This window comes from Enhydra lutris, unplaced genomic scaffold, assembly GCF_002288905.1.
Source record: "Enhydra lutris kenyoni isolate GAN:26980312 unplaced genomic scaffold, ASM228890v2 scaffoldscaffold167, whole genome shotgun sequence".
NCBI classification, from domain to species: Eukaryota; Metazoa; Chordata; class Mammalia; order Carnivora; family Mustelidae; genus Enhydra; species Enhydra lutris.
This window is the reverse complement of record NW_019154251.1, coordinates 60,654-79,271: the sequence shown is the minus strand read 5'-3', so window position 1 is coordinate 79,271 and position 18,618 is coordinate 60,654. Positions and strand designations below refer to the sequence as shown.

General features: G+C 42.8%; 1 pseudogene; it reads right to left on the bottom strand.

Moving 5' to 3' along the window:
- Positions 1-685: 685 nt before the first annotated feature.
- The window catches only part of LOC111140106, a 37,265-nt pseudogene continuing 19,332 nt past the window's right edge, over positions 686-18,618 (bottom strand).

Here is an 18,618-nt window from a genome sequence, read left to right as displayed (position 1 = left end):
TGCACTGTGCCTAATTTCATCTAATTCCTCTCAAAAACTAAAACAATGTCTTCATTCTTAAGAGTGGAATGAGGCTTCAGATGTCATCAAAGAAACCTACATGTTGTTTTTAAGTTTTTAAGGTTAATTTTACTATGGCAGGTTACTCCTTTCTGATAAAGTGATTAACTGAAGTTTCTGGTACTTATTTTTTCCACAATATATAAGGCCAGTATACAACAAACAAACAGACAAACACACCCCTCCCCCAACACACAATAAAATAAAATCCCAAGATCTTGGAACTGATAGAGATCGTAGGGAAAGCACCCGTCACACAGCAATCCACCCAAAGACCCAGGCTGAATTCTTCATAAGGGATTGATTTCCATGAGCCATGAATTCCATCCACTTTCACATGGAATATAGAGGAGACAGTTAGAACAGAAGGAGGAGGCAGGCTTTGAAGATAAACAGAGAATCCAGTGGTAAACAGAGAATCCATTCCCTCTCAGTTGTGTGTGCGTGATGTGAATGCCAATGATAATTCTTCTGATTTACAGAATATTCACTTGCTAGAAAGGAGAGTCTGAGATAACTAGAGGAATATTGGAGCTATTATAGACTTGATGCCAAAATAAAATAACAATGAGAAAAGAACACGATAGGTTCAAGGCCTTTGGGAAGCCATTGTGTTCATCAGATTTCATCTTCTCACAGCCTCACACCTGTCTTTTCCTTCTAACGAATTCATCACCTGAGAGAAGCTGTCTTGCAGGACATGCATGTCATCCAGCAAGTAAGGATGAGGATCTAGCATTTTCTACATGCAAGTGGTTCAGATTCAAAGTAGGTTTTAGTCTCTTGTACTAAGTGAGCAGATGGCTTGTCTCGATGATGTGCAAATAGTAAAAAGGATACAGCACTTAACCGTGGGTGGTGAAGAGCTGAGTTGCAGTCCTTTTCTAGCATTTCCAGATCCCTTGAGATCCTTGGTAGTATTTCCAGATATTATCAGCCTCTTCAAGTTCTTTTACATTCAATATGGCATTTGTTGAAGTAATCTCTATGCCCAGTGCGGGGCTTGAACTCATGACCCCCAGATCAAGAGGCACATGCTTTACCCACTGAGGCAGTCAGGTGCCCCTCAAGATGGCATTCTAGAATACCAGTGCTTTTAAATAATAAAATCTGTGGTCAACCCAACACTGTCCCTCATGCCTCTGTGCATTTCTTTTTCATCACACCATTTTTCAAGTTGAGATCAAATTCTCAGGGCTTTCACTGAAGACCTTTGACAACAGAAGGGTCTTGCCATAGTTCATGAGGCCCACAGAAAGCAGATCATAGTCTGGTCATGCAGGTGGTGGTCCCTTGCATAAAGTGCTCTAGAACACTTATAATCCATGTACAGAAACACTCAGTTATCTGGAGATCAGACACCTGGCAGCCTAACGCACTGGGACCAGCTCAGAATAAGGGAGGAAAAGGAGCTCCTATGGCTGCCATATCATAAAATTTTTATTATTTAGTACTTTTTAAAAAAAGATTTTATTTATTTATTTGAGAGGGAGACAGTGAGAGAGAGCATGAGAGGGGAGAAAGTCAGAGGGAGAAGCAGACTCTCCAAGGAGCAGGGAGCCTGATGTGGGACTCAATCCTAGGACTCTGGGATCATGATCTGAGCTGAAGGCAGTCACTTAACCAACTGAGCCATCCAGGCGCCCCTTATTTAATACTTTTAAAATGTATTCCTTTATTATGTTATTAGTTTAGTTTATCACTTCTGTTATCATAATTATTATAAATATGTATAATTACATACATGCTATAAACATGATATATAGATTATATACTTTTATACATATTAATACTTATACATCAAATAATATGTAGATGATTATAATTATTGTTGATGTTATTGATCATTATTGTAATTATTATGTACAGTACTAATCATAATTGTTATGGAATACAGTTTTTCTATCCATAGAAGGTGTCCAGTTGTCTGAAGACAGCTAAGGAGAAGGATTCCAGGCTATGGAACTTTCTAAATCTGCCACGAACCCAGGGAAGGCCGGACCCACAACCTCTGCAGCAGCCCTCCTGGAAATCCAAGCCACATCTCTGTAGTGATCGGCCCCAGATAGCTTTTCTTATTCTTGCTCCCAACTTAGCACCTCCCCCCGAACTTGAAACCAAGAGGGGGAACAGATATGCTCCTCAGATATGGTCTATGATGTAGAACAGTCCTTCTCTGCCATCTCTCGTACTGCTCCCCTACCCCAACAACCTGTCATTTGACCTTCCCCTTTCACCACCCAAAAGCTTCCCCGATCCTCTGCCTGCCTTTGACTTGAGTCTCTGCCAAATGCAGGGGGTGGAGGTGCTCCCCGACTCACTCTCCTGCTGTCAGTAAGTAGTTCCTGTTCTGTCGTGGGTCATCTTTTATTATCTCAAGATTCTCTCTCCCTCTTCCCCCGCTCTGCACCTCCCTTTGCTCACACAAGAGCCCACACATGCAGTCTCTCTCAAATAAATAAAATCAGGACCCCTGGGTGGCTCAGTAAGTTAAGCATGTGTTTTTGGCTCAGGTCATGATCCTGGGGTCCTGGGATCAGATAGAGCCCCACATTGGGTTGCCTGCTTAGCAGAAGAGTCTGCTTCTCCCTCTCCCTCTGCCTGCCACTCCCCCTGCTTGTGCTCTCTCTCTCTCTCTTTTAAATAAATACATTAGTAAAATCTGCAAGAAAAATAAAAAGTCCCATGAAAATTCCAAATTGTATTGTGGTTCCAAATCAGGACCCTAGGTCAGAAAGTAGCCAACTGAAAATAGTTATTGGCACTTATTGTGACTTAGGAGAGAACATTTCTCCCTGTAGTGGCCGACCGAGAGCCATGTGTGCCTCCTGGATTTCCTGCTTCAAACAGCCATGAAAACAGAATAGTGGGCCCCACAAATACCTAGTCAGAGAATTAACCGAGTGCCCTCATGAAGATGCAGTGCAGGTATAGACATGCACAACAGGTGGACAACTATTTGCAGAACAGCAAGATGTCAAAGCTGCTTTAGAATTGTGTTATCTCAAAGAACTGTTTAATAACCAACATTATCCAATAATACAGCCTGTAAGTGTGCAAATGTGGAGACCGTGAATGTGGCTAAGAATCCAGAGTCTGTTAGTGGTTCCGATGAAAGAAAGACTTTTGTGGATTCAGAAACTTCTACCCTCCAACAAAAAGAAGGGAAAAGATCAATTTGTCATGGGAATAGGAGGAGGCTGTTTCTGAAAGATCATAATAAAAGAAACATTTCTCCCCTCTGCAAGGGTTTGGTAAGTGTGGGATGGAGCACTGTCTTTCCACGAAGGAGACAGGAAGCAAGGGTGACAAAAGGTACATGGGTCTTGTCCAGGCATTGTGGCAAAGCTGTCTCTTGAGATGCCATCCACTTCAGTGCTGGGAAATCTGTACTTTTAGGTCACTGCATGCTGTGCAGGTCCCACAGAATCTGGAGATTTCCTCAAATGTGTCATGTGAATCCTAGAGCCTATTCCCTGGAGTTTGGCAGCACAAGGTTGGTGAGCAAGACCTGATACAGGCCTTTCCAAAGAGCTTGAAGAGATTTTTTCTGGAGCTCTTTTCCAGTAGACAAGATCTCCAGGTTGCAAGATGGGATGCTTAAGGTCATCACCTTAAATGCACTGGGAAACCACTCCTCTCCCAAAGCCTGGTTATTTTTAACATGAACAATTAGGCCTTTATAATATTAATTTCCATTTGTTTTATTTACAAATTCCCTTTATTAATTTTCATAGCCTGAAATTCACATTGCCTGTGTGGACTGAGAAATCTAAGCCAAAATGTGAGTTTACATCTACTTGAATTGGAGGTACCTAGAGGAATACCTATAAAATTTATTCTACAGGAATGTGTGTTAAAGCCAGGCATTAATATATTCATATTGATAAACTTTTGAGGAAATAATCAAAACCCATACAACACGTGAAGAATGTGAACCAAAGAAAAAGGTGGGGGAAAGGGCAGGGGACATGGAGAGGAGTGAGAGGGGAGGGGAGGGAGAAGGAGAAGAAAAGCTTGCAAAGACCACATACTGCAAATGACAAAATCTGTATATTTTCAAAAGAATGTATTGACATCAAGATGAAAGATTACCAAAAATGTCCAGACACTTGAAAGGAACACAGGTGAAACTTCTAGAATTGTTAGTTATTTCATAACTAAAATTATAAACTCAGCTAGAGGGCTAAGCAGATACAGAGGAATTAATTAACTAGAAGCCAGATTTGAAGATATTATCAACAATGCCACAAGGATTAAAACAAGGAAAATGTGGATAAAACTCCATGAAATTTCAAAACACTTTAAAAGTCCTCAAATGCACTTGCACAGGCTTCTAGATGGGAATATCTCTTTTCTTCTTCCGTGACCTCATTTGGTATCAATTCCCCATGACCCAGAAGCTTCATTCATTCACTCTTGTGAAATATGTTGTGATGGTTCATTTTTTGTGTTGGCTTCACTGGACCACTGGGCACCAAAGGTACACAATTGGGTGAAACGTTGCTCTGAGCCTATGAGAGTATTTCTGGATAAGACTAACATTTGAATCGGTTACTCAGTAAAACAGATTGCCACCCCAATGCTGCTGGGCCTGATCCAACTGGTTGAGCTAGAACAAAAACACTGAGTAAGGGAGATATCCCTCTTTCTAACCCACTGTCTCTGAGCTGGGACATTGGTCTTCTCCTGCCTGGGTCATAACCGCGTGAGCCAGTTTCTAATAAATCTCTCTCTGGAAAGAGATTACATAGAGATGTAGGTATCGATGGTCAGTTGTTTCTCTGGAGAATGCTGACTAATACACATTCAATTCCTTGTCCTGACTTAGTTCCATTGATTCAACTCCTTCCCTTCTTTGGGAAATGAGGATCCTGGTTAGATGCCCTTTCTGACTTAAGCAGCTTTAGACCACACAGATCCACAGTTCCCTCCCCAGTGAATAGACAGACCACTCTGTGGTCCAGATTGTAGATCTGCATTGTCAGAACTCTGTCATAGGGAGGCTTTGGGTCGCTTGCCATGTTCTCCCCGGGTCATGAGAAGCCCTTATTATTTCCCAGATGGAATGATAAGAGGCCACATCCTATGTCAGCTACAGGAGAAATAGAGCAGAACAGCAAATGGATGAACGAAAAAAGCAGACCATTTGCAAATGAAAAATGAAATGAAATGAAAAATTGGATGAAAAATGAAATGAAAAATGAAATGAAAAAATGAAAAAAAATGCTTGTTCAACCAATTCTCATTTCAATTAGGAAATCTGGGTTGCAATTCAGATAAAATCAGCAATTTAATATGGCAGATGGGTATTTAAAAATTTTTCTTACAAAGACAGGAAACCTGCACTGGGGAGAGCTAAAATCCCTTTTAACTGATGATTAAACAAAAAATTCAAATGATTTATTTGACCAAGAAACAGAGGATCTCAATCTAAAGAAATCTCAAGGAAGAAAAAGAAAAGATCTATAAAATGAGAGTGCAGATTTAGACATTAATTAAAATTGAGTACAGAAAATATGAAAATGATGGATATAGAAATATCATTGAAAGCAGAGATTTGCCACATTCCTCTTATCTAAATGTCCCAGTCAAGTACTTCTACTTATACTCAAGTCCCAGGCCATACTGTGCTATGTGATACGTCTCAGACCCAATTTCTTTGACTGAAGCCATGTAGCCTGGATCACGAATCCTGCAGGACACAGCATCGTAGACAAAGCCTACCTCCTTCTCCCTCACTTGTAAATGCAGACTCCAGTGTCCTCACTACAATAATAGCAGCTATCATCTCTCAGTAAATTAAAATACTAAAAGAGCTTATGAAAAAGCCTCAGTAGAGGAATGCGGAGATATTTCAATAACATGTCAAATGGTGTAGGGTAGATTAATAAGTGCACAGGCAGAAAAAAAATGACAATAAAGGGTGGGAATATATTAGACATAACCTGAGCCTCCTCCCACCTCACTGCCCCAGAGACCCAGAGGCCCCTGAGGATGACGCCTGACCCAGGCCATCTGTTCCCCTCGAGTGGCACCATTTGCATAGTAACTAGGAGAATGGACTGTGGATCCAGGCCACCAGGATTCAAATCTTGGCCCTGTCATTTCCTATGTGACCTTAGCGAGCTACCCAATTTAAGTGCCCCAGTTTCTATAACTGAAAAATGCTGATAATAATAGTACCTACCTCCTGGGTAGACATAAGGAAGGGGTGAATTAATATACATGAAGTGCTTAAAATGGCAAGATGGCAGTTCAGTGTCCTCTTGTTGGTATTTGCATTATTATTGTCACTGTTGGTATCTTACTGAAGCCAGCTCTCTGAGATTTCCTCTTTCTCTCTTCCTCCAAAAGATGGACCTAGAGGGACACCTGGGTGGCTTAGTTGGTTAAGTGTTCCACTCTTAATTTGGGCTCAGGTCATGATCTCAGGGTCCTGGGATGGAGACCCAAGTTGGGCTCCACTCAACGGGAGGTCTGCTTGAGATTCTCTCTCCCTCTGCCCCCCACAAAATAAATAAATAAATAAATAAACAAACAATCAAATAAACAAATAAATCTGAAGGAGAAGAAGAATAAGAAGAGGAAGGAGAAGGAGGAGGCGGAGAAAGAAGAGGAAGAAGAGGAGCAGTGGAAGGAGAGGAAGAAGTAGAGGAAGGAGGAGGAGGAGGAGAAGAGAGACCTAGAGGGGAAGGAGGGAGGATCGGGAAAATTTCTGTTGAGATTAGAAGGCAGCATCCTTGGCTAGGGATGTAAAAGACTAACATCTCTTTTGTTCAACCAATGGGATTTTTGTGTTTATTTACTATCACAGATACAGTTACGGTAACAAAGATAGGGCTTAATCATTTGCCTAAAAATGTAGTAGAGGTCACTCTAGCTGTTTCATGTTTGGTTTTCAATTCTTGATTTTCAAAGGCCTTTTATCTGTAAAAAGAAACAGTTTGCCCTGGAGAAAATTTAGCATTGTATACTTTTTACTACATGCTTTGGGAATGCACACATAAAGGTTTTGTTTAACAAAAAGAAATAGCAGGCCCAAAATGGAGTCATTTGTGCTAGGCCCACCATTCTTAATATCTTAACCTAATCATTGTTTCAACCTTCCTCAGAAATGTAGTCTTAACTGGTCAGTGTGGAATTTTCTGGTCAGCACCAATGATGTAATCTGCCACGTGGGTCCTTTCCATCCTCCAAAAGAAGATGAAGTAATTCCCCTAATATACCCCTTTACCCTCAAAAGGAAGGTGACTTCACCCGAAGCAATTAAAATAAAAAATTATGACTTCCTTAACTCGTCTTTAAAAACCTTTCCCTTTCTGTAGACTCTGGAACGCCTTTCTAGTGTTATACAGGATGTTGCCTGATTCATGAATCATTTGATAAAACCAATTAGATCTTTTAAACTGGCTCATTTCAATGTTTGTTGCTGAGCAGTCTTGACATTTCTGGTTAATTCTGAATATTTGAGAAAAGTTCTGCCATCTTCCTATGTTTTCCCATTTGAAACGGACTCAGTCTACTTATGTTTTTATTAAGAGAATAAGAAGATTCAAAGATTTTTTCAGAAATATAAGGATCTTGCTTTCTTCTCTATTTTGTTCTCAGGAAGTTTGAAATCTAAACATCTTCGAATAGAAGATCTCAGATAATTATTTTCTGGGGTCTCTGTCATTTTAAAACCACATGTGAAAAAAAAACCCTCCCTGTAACTTTTAATTAATTTTTCCTAAAAAGAAGCTACAAATAAGAGTATCAAAGGTATCTTTTAAATATTAAAGAATTTTTAAATTGGTAGGTATGAGATAAGATTTAGATATACAATACTATACAACTTTTCTAGTCTTTTTTTCCAACAAAATATTCACTTTTTTGAAAGAACTCATAGTTTTTTTTTCTTAGTTCAGTTGTTAAATTTCCAAAGCAACATATATAATTAAAAATGTATGTTCATGGACTCAATCTGGTAAGTTAAGACAATATTTAAGCTAATATTGTCTGCATATCCCTGTGCTTTAAATATTACTGATAACCAAATAAGATTATATTTACATATACAATATGTTTTAGGCATGCTACAAAAACAAAGTTATTGAAACTTATATTTAAAAGACATCATCAAATTATTCACTGATCTAGGGTTTTTTTTTTTTTGCATTATTTAGGTTATTCCTTTGCTTTCTATTTCTGTGAAATAGAAATATAACAGAATATAACAGAACTATTTGTTCTGTGTCTCCATTTCAGGCACAGAACTAAAAACCTCTGTAAATCCCAATGAGGATAGCAATAAAGGTTTCTTTCATTATGTTAATGTGGTGGCTTTTTTTTTTTAAGATTTTATTTATTTATTTGAGAGAGAATGAGTGAGAGAGAGCATGAGAGAGGAGAATGTGAGAGGGAGAAGCAGACTCCCCAAAGAGCTGGGAGCCCGATGCGGGACTCGATCCTGGAAGTCCAGGATCATGACCTGAACTGAAGGCAGCCACCCAACCAACTGAGCCACTCAGGCGCCCAATGTGGTGGCTTTTGGACCTCACAGAGGAACTGGGGCTGGCTGGCAGTAGGGTTGACTCATGATTAGAGGCATGGACCTTTGAGCCCCACCAGCCAGACCTCTGGGGAGAGTAGACAGCTGGATATGAAGATCAATGGCCAATAGTCAATAATGTAATCAATCATGCCTGTGAAATGAAACCTTCATAAAACAACATTTCTCATAACACCATGCACTTGTAAACCAGACTTTGATTTTAGACATTCTGTTTTAGCCAAACTAGTAAAAAGTATGAGAATTTTGTTTTGTTTTTGTACATTCTCATATTTGGAATCATAAGGGTTCTGTGCCCAATTCCACCACGGGTGTGGGAAGGGGTCTTCCCCTCACCAACAATTCTCTGACACCAGCTAGGTGTCCTATAATGTAACTCAAATCTGACACTATCTATGTGGACATAGATACCTGGAGATAGCAGGGACTCAGTCCCACAAGACTGTCCCCTCAACCTCTGTCCCACCACACACATGTTATACACTACACTTCAGCTAACAATCACACATCTGGGTTGTCACCTGTGCCTCCCAGCGACCAGCTAAAGATTAGAGATTCCCACAACCTGCTCTTTGGTTTTGATTAATTTGCTAGAGTGGGTCACAAAACTCAGAGACAATTTCCAGACTAGATTACGGATTCATTATAAAAGGCTCTAACTCAGGAATAGCCGGATGGAAGAAATGCACAGGGAAGGTGTGTGGAACAGGTGCAGCATTCCATGCCCTCTCTAGGCACCCCACTCTCCCCAGACCTTTGTGTGCTCGTCAAACCAGAAGCTCTCCAAACTTCACCTTTTTGGCTTTTCTGGGCCAGGACACCATAGTGACACAGAATCTTTGGTCCAAAATGGAAGGCACAGATAAATGGGCTTTGACGTAGGGATCTCTATTTCACTGCCTTCAAATATTCCCTGGTATATATTTTTGTTACTATCAATTTTTAAATATCTCATTCTCCCTAATTATAAGGTAGTTTAGGAGCTGTCCCCATGCTGCTTGCTCCACGTACCTATGCTCTCCTGACCCCGGGGACTGATCCACTGTCTCCCACCTGCTGCATCTCTGATATGTCCTTGGTCCTTCAACAGTCACAAACGCCATTCTTTCAGCACACAGTCTGATTTCTCCAGGACAAATATACAAAACAAGCAAAATGCCCTCTAGAGATGAATATAAAATTTTTCACCTTAAATGAGGAAATAATAAAATATTTTAACATTTGTAGGTGAAAATAAAAATATGTATTTGTGGTGATTTAAACTGGATGAAATCTGTGCTCCAGAATTACCAGCTGAGGGAGAAGATGGGGCAAAAATGACAAAACGATAACACAAAGTCCAGAACACAAGTGACCAGCAAGTGGGTAGGAGATTTCGCAAGAATTGACTTGGGAAGAAACAGGAATAAGGATTCTTTGTCTCAAGAAAATTTGTATGAAGGTGGCCTGAAGTTAAGTGAGAAATGTCTGATCAGAGAAATCGAGGGAGGACTCAGAACACAAAAATTTTCAAAAAGGAGGATAGAAAATATTCTTAAAATTACTCCCCACAAGCCTGATTTTATTTACATATACTGCTTTTGTGATGAAAACATTCCTATTCTTATCCTTCTGTTTTGCCACAGGAAGTCCATTCCTCATTCAGGACTCATAAAAGATGAACATTCAGGGCTCAGTCAGTTACAATTCTGCCTTTGGTTCAGGTCATGATCTCAGGGTCCTGGGATCAAGCCCTGCATCAGGCTCCCAGCTCGTTGGGATTTGCTTCTCTTTCTACACTTACTCTCTGCTACCCCACTCATGCGTTCTCTCTCACAAATAAATAAAATCTTTAAAAAAGGATGACTATTCATTGGTGATGATATTTGTAAAGTAATCACCATAGTAGAAAAATAAAGTACTGTCTGTATAGATTCCAAGAAGAGGAATATACAGAACAAGAGAAACTCTCACTTGGCCACAACTCTTGTTTCTTACATTTGCTACCATCAATGGAGACAAGATGAAAGAATAAAAGGTTGGGATGCCTGGGTGGCTCAGTTGGTTGAACGTCGGACTCTTGATTTCAGCTCAGGTCATGATCTCAGGGTCATGGAATTGAGCCCCATGCTGGGTTCTTCGCTGGGCATGGAGCATGCTTGGGATTCTCTCTCCCTCTCCCCCTGCCCTTCCTCCACCCACTGCCACTCACCACTGCACTCTCCTTCTCTCTCTCTAAAAAATTTAAAAAAAAGAAAGAGAAAAAAATTTGCAGTAGAAACAAAAATGTATTCTACTTAGTAATAATAGTATTGAGATCTGATTTAGATCAACTTGTGGATTTGAGGGGGAGTTTAGAGAAACACAGACCCATGGTGACAACATAGTTTCAGTGTTAAAGGGACTCCCAGAAAAATAAGCTCCAGCCCTGGGGAAGTGAACAGCTTTGCTGTCTCCCCCACAACCTGGTCTTGCCCTGCCCCTGGCTCTGCCTTCTCCAGGACTCAGAACAAAGTTGCTTCCCTGAAGGACACACATGGACAAATCCCTAGTAAGACAAAAATACCTATGTCAATGAGCTCCTTAATTTAACAAGTACAAAACAATGGTAAATTTCCACTTAGCTATTTACAGTATTCTCTCCAGTATGCCTCCATGATTGGAATTATCTTGAAAGAATTAACAATCAATGGGAAAGGTGTCAATATATATGAATGTTTTTCTATGTCAAGTATTGATTCCTCTGTACTAATCACAATCAGAAAAATAAAATGGGGCCTGATAATTAAGACTATAGTGAGGAAACTAAAATGAAGGGAGCAGATGATTTGACTATAGATGTATAGCTAACCCTTGAACAACACAGTGATTAGGATACTGATCCCACACACAGTCAAAAATCTATACAGAACTTTGACTCCCCCAAAACAGTTACTAATAGCTTACTTTTGACTGGAAACCTTACCAAAACCATAGTCAATTAACACTTAAAATACACTTATATGTATTACATACTTTTTTTTTTAAATAAAGTAAACGAGAGAAGATGTTTTTTTAAAAAATCTTGAGGAAGAGGGGGCTCCTGGATGGCTCAGTCTTTAAGCATCTGCCTTCGGCTCAGGTCATGATCCAGGGGTCCTGGGATCGAGTCCCACATTGGGCTCCCTGCTCAGCGGGAAGCCTGCTTCTCCCTTTTCCACTCCCCCTGCTTATGTTCCCTCCCTCACTGTGTTCTCTCTGCTGAATAAAAAAAATCTTAAAAAAAATCCCAAGGAAGAGAAAATGCATTTATAGTGATTTATTGTATTTAATGAAGCAAAACCCACATATAAGTGGAAAAATCCATGCTGTTTAGGATCTGGGAAGCTACTAGAAAACCTGCTTGTTCCCATGCCCATCTCAGCCAACTCGCTCCAAAGTGTGCCCCCAGTCACAAGCACCAAGGAAACTTTGCAAGACCAGAGACACTGCTGGAGGACATAAAACTACAAAAACATGGTACCGCAGAATCCACATTCACAAAAGGCCACGCCCTCTCTCTGATGTCGGGAAGAATAGACTGTGCAGATCACTCCTGTTGCCTCCTCCCCAGGACTGGCTGCACAAATTCCGGTCACTGTTGCCATCGCATTCTATGTAAACATCTCTGCCAGCTTCCCCTGGAGTGAGGTCATGTGGAGGTCTTGATCACCTCCCCACGTAACTGGCTAAATGTGCAGAAAGGGATTCACACGAGCCTCTCTTGAGGGAGCCCAGTGGGTGTCCTGGGATGAACTCTTTTCCCCACAAACCCATTCCTGCACTTTGTTCACAATTTGCTGAGTTGCTGACTCTCCCCCAGAAAACCAGGTTCCCAACTGGCCGGCATCCCCACCCACCACTTTCAATCTTTCTTTTCGTTGAAATCCGTGAATATCAATCAAGATTCTGTAAGACAGATGGGGCAGAAGTTGGGGCTGGGGTTCAGGAAATAGGTTCAGGAAAACGGGGAACTATTCTTAAAGTCTGATGAAGGTCCTGTCTGGGCCACTGGCCTCCAGCTGCAGCTGTCCCAGCACCCTCCCTGTCTGCCCACCAGGCCCTGCCTCCCAAGCTGAATAGGCTTCCCTCTTCCCTCCCTCCCTGGGTCCTCTCAGCATTTGGTACCAGTGACTCTTGAGGATGGGTCAGCATTCCCTGGAGGGACCTTGAAGTTCCTGCAATGGGGACAGGAAATCTTGACTGTGTAGCTTCGGTACTCCGCAAGAACAATATGACAGTACTTAGCATGTTTCTGCTGCAGGAGTGCTCGGTATTTGCTTGTGGAGAACTCAAGAAGGGGAAGGTTTGGGACACAGATAGATACTGGTGTTGGGTGAGATCAGGTGGCTTACTGTTCTCTGGAGAGATGAGTATGCAAACAGATTTTCAGTATGAAGTTGAATGAGCAGGTCTTGAGGTTTTCTTGGAAATCATGGGAAAGATGTTGATGTAAACTGTCACTTATTTCTTGGATTAGTCCTTTGGACAGTAGGTAGGTGGGTATCCCAGCTGGGCACAGAGCCATTTTACTGAAGGACTGGAGTTCTGGTCTCATTTCACGCAAGAGCCCCTGGTGTTCTGTTGGCCCCCCTGATGGACAGCAAGCTGCGCTGGGCAGGGTACAGGCACCCTCCAGGGCTTCATTTCCTCCCTAGATATCCCTTAAAGTCTGCTCCAGGTGGCACTGAGGATGGAAGGTAATTTCCTCAACTTACACGAGAAGTCCAGAAACCCCCACAGTAGCCCACAGTATGCGAGCTGTTACTGAACACCCTTCTAACTTAGAGCAGTGCTTCATACACGAATAAACAGACACAAAGTCAAACTTACAGACTGAAAAAGAGCGGGCCTGAGGCCCCAGCCCACTGAGTTTTGAGACTACACTAAGGCCTCCAAATGGAATCTTCAACAATATATGGGGTTCAGTTTGAAAACATCTGATTCTAGTTAATTGTATTTCTCTTCTCTCTAATTTTTGATGTCATTAATCATATCACTATTTTTTTTTTTTTTACTTTGCATGGGGTTAATTCACTGGTTGAACCCAATACCCAATTAAGATCTCATTGAAATAAAATCAAGAATGCAGTTTTCTGCCAAAAAAAAAAAAAAAAAAAAAAACAACTCATGCTGTTTCTGACTTCTTACTATTCACAAAACTGTGAAGAAGGTCTATGTAGAATATTTGCGAACTTGTACAATAATTCCTTAGTATAAATTAAAAACTCTCCAGTGCTGGGGTGCCTGGGTGGCTGAGTGGGTTAAAGCCTCTACCTTAGGCTCAGGTCATGGTCCCAGGGTCCTGGGATTGAGCCCCACATCAGGCTCTCTGTTCGGTGGGGAGTCTGCTTCCCCCTCTCTCTCTGCCTGCCTCTCTGCCTACTTGTGATCTCTGTCAAATAAATAAATAAAATCTTTAAAAAAATCTTAAAAAAAACCTCTCCAATGCTATGCATTTGTCTGGGTCTTCTTAGCTTTTAGATATATTCACCCCATTTTAAGAATCTAATATTTCTTTGCATAATTTTCATTATATTTCATTATACTTCATATACACATTTAATGTAAAAAGAAAAATACAACAAAAAGAGTGTAAAGTCAAATTAAAATTATCTCTAGGGACACCTGGATGGCTCAGTTGGTTAAGTGACTTGCCATCAGCTCAGGTCATGATCCCAGAGGTCCTGGATTGAGTCCCACATCAGGCTCTCCTCTCAGCAGAGACTCTGCTTCTTCCATGGATACTCCCCCAGACCTTGTGCTCTCTCTTTCTCAAATAAATAAATAAATAATATTAAAAAAATAAAAATATTATCTCCAAGTCCTCTCATCTCTCATTCCAGGTTTCAAATGATGATCATTGGCAACCAGTAACTCTTGTAAAGTTCTTGAATTTTTTCCATTTATATATATATCTTAAATGATTTATATATAAGGGGCACCTTGGTGGCTCAGTCCATTAAGTGTCTGCCTTTGGCTCAGGATGTGATCCCAGTGTCCTGGTATCAGGCCAAGTGTTGGGCTCCCAGCTTGGTGGGGGGTGCCTGTTTCTCCCTCTGCTCTTCATCCTGCTCGTGCTTTCTCTCTCTCTCTCAAATGATCTATAAATAAGGATTTTTATTTAATACTAATGTTTTCATGGAACCAAAGTACAATCCACACAAATATTTGGCCTTTCTAATGACGTGCTTGCCTCTCTTTAGATTTGTATTCCGTGTAAGTAACACCCGGGCTATATTCAATAATCCATCATACCAAGAATATGTGTAGGAATACTAAGACCCAACTACATGTTTTAAAAGACTGTCCAGAGCACCTCTCCCCTCTGCTGGTGCATTCCCCAGGGCCCCACCTGCCCATAGTCTGTAGCATACTGCCCCCTGCTCTGATCTCTCATGCTTCTCCCCAGCTCTCATGGAGGGGCCATATAGGGTTGAGATGGGGCGCACACGCTGTCACCGAGCCCTTAGCCTGCAGTCCTGCCACACAGCCCCTACAGTGAAAGGTTTGTTCACGGGGTGGGGGGGAGCTGTTAACACCCCCAACTTTATCCTGACCAAGAGAAGAAACTCAGCAACTACTGAGACTCTCTCTGTGTCTCTCTCTGTTAGTTAAGTAAATATAATCTAAAAACAAAACAAAACAAAACAAAACGGTGTGGCAGACCCCAGAACACTTGGAGGTTGCTTGACAAAGCTTCATTCCTTCTGTACTTAATGACAGAAAAATGATGTTGCTCTAATAACTGCCTGTTCCTGTTATACTTTTTTTTGTTATAAAGATTTTCGGAGCTATGTGAATTAAGCATCTGTTATTTCATCAAGGTTAGCATTTTTTAGTCTGCTCAATCCACGTGTGAATTATAAGACATTACCTCCTGATAGTACTGGGTAATTATACTGCCATGTAGAAATTGTTCCATGATCAGTTAGGCCTGGCAAACACTGCCCCAGGCAAAACGGATGTTCCCCAGACCAAAGTTATAATCAAACTGATTCTGGTGGCAGATGCCCCCTTTTGAGAGGTGGAACTCTCTGGCAGTTTTTGTGATTGGTCCTCAGTCATGTGGGGGTTATATCTCAGTTACACTGATTTGTGAGTGTTTTTTAGATGAGAGAAGGCAGCAAGTGGCTTCCCCTCCGAGGGTAGGAGTAATTGTACATTTGGTGGCTCGACATTTATTCGATTCAAGATTACTGAAGAGCAACGTAACTATTACTTTTACAAAAGCAGGTTTATTTCAAGTGACAAGCTTACCAAATGTTTGAGTGCTTTGTAGGTATAACTCTCAGCATACAGTGTTTCAAAAATACTACTCATCTAGAGCAGGGGTTGACAAACTTTTAAAAATGGCAAACAGGAAATGATTACGCTTTGCCATAGGACCTGGGCTACATTGTCTCAACTCTGCCACTATAGCCAGAAAGCAGCCCCAGAGAAAAGGGAACGAATGGCAGGAGCACTGTTGTGTTCCAATGAAGCTTTATTTGTGGACACTGAGCTTTGAATGTCATACACTGTTCATGGGTCATAATACCATTTTTTGTCATGAATGTTCTCAGCCCCTTAAAAATATCAGAACCCTTCCTCACACGCAGATGCTAGCATCACAGGCTGGGGCAGAATTTGGCCCACGGGTCACAGGGTGCTGAGCCCCATTCTCTAGAGCAGCACTGAGCCATCCTTCCTTAGAGACTGCCATTCACCAACAGACTGACTGCACTCGCCCTGTGCCAGGAAATAGGACAACTGGCAAAAAAACCAAGGGCCAAGGGAGGCCCAAGGTGTGAGGGAATCAGGTTGTCCCCCAGACCGTCCCCAGCTCTGGGCACGCAGGCCCACACACTCCCAGGTTGGGCAATATGGGCCCCTCTGTGCCAGAGAGGAAGGATCCCTGACAAGAATCGGCAAAGTCCGTTGTGACAGTGTGCTGTTGCTGGCTGGCGATGATGACCTAACTGCCAAGGCCTCCCAAACTCCATGTAAAGCTGCTCTGTGCATCTACTAACAAAATATAAACATACAGCTAGATGTGAGGGACCCGGGACAGAGGTGCGCATATGACCTGTACCTTTTTGGAAAGGACATTTGTACCAAACCCACAATGACATGACATGTGGGCAAGCACTTCCCAGACTCCACTGAGAGGAAAGGACAGTGGAGCCCAACCTCCTCATCTGCTCCCTGTTCCCAGAGGCAAGGGACAGTCCTTGGGTGGTGGGGGGTGGGGAGGCGCAGCATGTGGCCTTCCCTTGGCCCCCATGGCAGGCTTGATGTCAATTCCTCAGGGTCTCCAGCAAGCTGCAAGGGCTACCAATGCAGAGTGTTTGCTTCAAACAAGGCCCAGCCTCTGACAGCCTCCCTCAGAGTCAGCGGTCTTTTCCTTGGAGAATGGCATTGCTCAGTGCCCTGGGGTTTGACCCTTTCTGAAGCCAGGTGGGAAATGTCCAGGCTGAGGACATGGACAGGCCCAAGGAGGACAAAACCCACGGAGAGGCTCTGAGCTGGGCCTGGGCTCAGCAGGCTGTCCGGCAGGAGCTGTGTGAGATGAGGGTTGTGGCCCGCGGCTTCCTCCCTTCCCTCTGTGCTCCTGTCAGTGCAGCACACTCGCAGACCTCAGGCCTCAGGCAAGTCTCCCTGGATGTCCCTGGGGAGACCTGGCCTCTGAGAGTGGATCGGTCCCCTCCTTCCCGTCCCCAAGCACCCCAGGCTGAAGGACCAAGGACCCAACCCTCTCCCACTGGAGAGGTGTCTGGGAGGCAGGTGCTCAGGCCACGGACGCACCACCTGCTGTGGCTGCCGCACAGTCCACCACAAATTAGACCCACACAGGACCCCTCTGGCTCACATAATCCAGGTGCAGGATTTTTCTGGAGACAAACTCAAGGGGTCATTGAAGGAGCTTGCCTTATACTGCCTGACTGGGCCTCCCTGGAGGGGAGAAGCTGGAAGTCCTGGAGCTCCTCCACCACCCCATCTTTCCTTCCCCAGAAACAGAGGCAGCTGGGCCCCCAGTCCTTACGGAAACCAGAGGCTGCAGGACATACTGACTCTAGGTGCTTCTGAAAGCTGGAGGCCCTACTCTTCCCAGGTGGTGCTGGGTGGGCGCTGGGTGGGCTTGAGGGGAGTCTGAGATGTGTTGGTGCCAGTGAGCTGGGGAACAATGACAAAAGAAATAAATTAAAGTTCCTTACTGCCGACAGCCTACCGGCAAGTCCTTGAAACAAGTGTAGTGACCTTCATCTGGGAGATCAGAGGCCTCCGTGTGGACACTTTGCTGAGGGCAAAGGCAATCTTAGATTGACCCCCCCAGGATCCTTTGAGTCTAGTTTAAATGTAGAGAAATTCCTTGGGAAACTTCCTTTCACTCCACCCCCAGGAAACATGGCAGGGATGAGAATACAAGGGTATGACCCACTGATATCTGAATGTTCTCATGACTCACCATGGAGCCTGCCCTTGGCTGCTCACCGACAGTGATGTCTCCTACGCAACAGCAGACCCCTCAATTCTGGACACTTGGGAAGCTTGTACCAGAGGTGAAGGGAGTTCATCTGGCCTCCATCTGAACAACTTTATATAGATTTCATTTTGGGGAAAAGTCGGTTTTGAATGAAGAGAATTCTTCATTTGAATGAAGAGAATTATGCACCAGCGTGATGAGAAGGATGGGCACCAGCCCAGTTCATTCCTGAGATAAAACCCTTCGGAGGATGTCCCTGAGTGAGATGAAATTAGGAAGAGCTCCCAGCATTTCTGAGAAATATCCAGTTTCCATATGGCACAAGTGATTCCCATCCCACACAAGCAGAGGAAGGCAGAGGACATGTGACACGGGTCATGTGTCACTCACATAGCGGCTGTGATCTGTGCAGGCAATGGAATGATGGGAGTGGATGACCATGTGTGATGTCTTGTTCAAGTTCCATGAGCCTCTGTGGAGAGGCGAGCAGCTTCCATTTGGGTATCATGGCTGGCCTGAGAGTGTGAATACACCTTATAGA